Source organism: Chrysochloris asiatica, unplaced genomic scaffold (genome assembly GCF_000296735.1).
Source record: "Chrysochloris asiatica unplaced genomic scaffold, ChrAsi1.0 scaffold00136, whole genome shotgun sequence".
In the NCBI taxonomy this organism is placed as follows: Eukaryota; Metazoa; Chordata; class Mammalia; order Afrosoricida; family Chrysochloridae; genus Chrysochloris; species Chrysochloris asiatica.
Window position 1 is genome coordinate 6,089,252 of NW_006408654.1, and position 910 is coordinate 6,090,161.

Here is a 910-nt window from a genome sequence, read left to right on the forward strand (position 1 = left end):
CAGTCATTTGTGTTTAAATCATCAAATCTGTTGTTAAGATGATAGTCTATCTGTTTGTCATAGTGTGGTGGCTTGCTTGTCATTATGATGCTTGAAACTATGCCAACAGTATTTTAAATACCAGTAGGTTCATTCTTGTTGGACAGGTTTTAGCTGAGCTTCCAGACAAAGAGAGACTAGGAATAAGGACAGATGGACTACTTCCATATATTTAGACACTGAAAACCTTATGAATAGCAGTGGAACAATGTCAGATAGCACCAGAATATTAAACATTGAAGCATGAAGAGCACCAGAATATTGTCAGATACAGTGCTGGAATATGAACCTCCCAGGTTTAGTACACACAAAATGTAATTGGGGAAAAGCTGCCTCCTCAAAGTAGAGTTGACTGTGATGGCACAGATGGAGTAAAATTTTAGAGACCTTCATTTGCTGATGGGGCACAACTCAAAATGAGGAGAAACAGCTGCAAACATCCATTAGTAATAAGAACATGTAATGTACAAAGTATGAATCTAGGAAATTTGAAAATTGTCAAGAATGAAATGGAATGCATAAATATAGAGATCCTGGGCATTATTGAGCTGAACTGGACTGAAATTAGCCATTATGATTCTGACAATCACATGACATACTATGTGATTGTCAGATTCAAAATGGCAAATTGAAGAAGAATGGTGTTGCATTCATCATCAGAAATAACATTTCAAGATCTATCTTCAAATTTAATGCTATCTGTGATAGGATAATATCCATAGACCTACAAGGAAGACCAGTGGACCTACAAGGAATAACAAGTGTTATTCAAATTTACACACCAGCTACAAATGGTAGTTGTGTTGAAATTAAATAATTCTATCAAATCATTCAGTCTGAAATTGATCAAATATGTAATAAAGATATATTG